Genomic DNA, 676 nt, shown 5'->3' with positions numbered 1-676 from the left:
AATATATCATTCAGAATATTTGCATACAGGATAAAAGTTTCCAGGGGTTTGCTCAGTATAAAACACACAGGTCAAAAGTTATCTGGAGGAACCAGATATCCAGGGGATGAACTCCAGTGGCTAGCCTTAAGGCTTGCCCAGTCTCAAAGTTAGTCAGGGTCCAGGTTAAGTCCTGAAGTATAAACATCAGGGCAAAGATCAGCAAGCCTGGCAGAATCAGACCTCCTTGAGAGGATTTTGGGTACTCTGAAACTTTCATTTGGATGGTCCTGGGTCGTCCTGTGGAGGTGCAGGCTTGATGTGAGATGCAGGCAGGCTGTAATACCGTCCACTTTGAGGGTAGTAGGTGTAGGGTCCCTTCCAACGAGGTTTAAGGTTCTGGGACTGGTGTCTCCTAACATACAAAGAATCGCCAACCTGGAACGGGTGTGAGATTTCCTGGTGCCCGGGCTGGTGTTGGGAGGTGCCAGCAAAGAAGCAGGGAGAGTAGCTTAGTCCAGCGGACAGCAGCAGGGATAGCTAGGGCCCCTTTAGGGAGGGTCTAGTCTGGCCGGCAGCAGCAGGCTCTGGTCAGATAGTAGTTGGTTTTAAATACCATCTCATGCCCCAAGTCCTTTCCGACACCCATGGAGCCAGTCCCGCTGCTCGCCCCTGGGAGACAAGTGGGGGAGATGTC

This window comes from Microtus ochrogaster, chromosome 21, assembly GCF_000317375.1.
Source record: "Microtus ochrogaster isolate Prairie Vole_2 chromosome 21, MicOch1.0, whole genome shotgun sequence".
Lineage (NCBI taxonomy): Eukaryota > Metazoa > Chordata > Mammalia > Rodentia > Cricetidae > Microtus > Microtus ochrogaster.
This window is presented reverse-complemented; position numbering follows the sequence as displayed.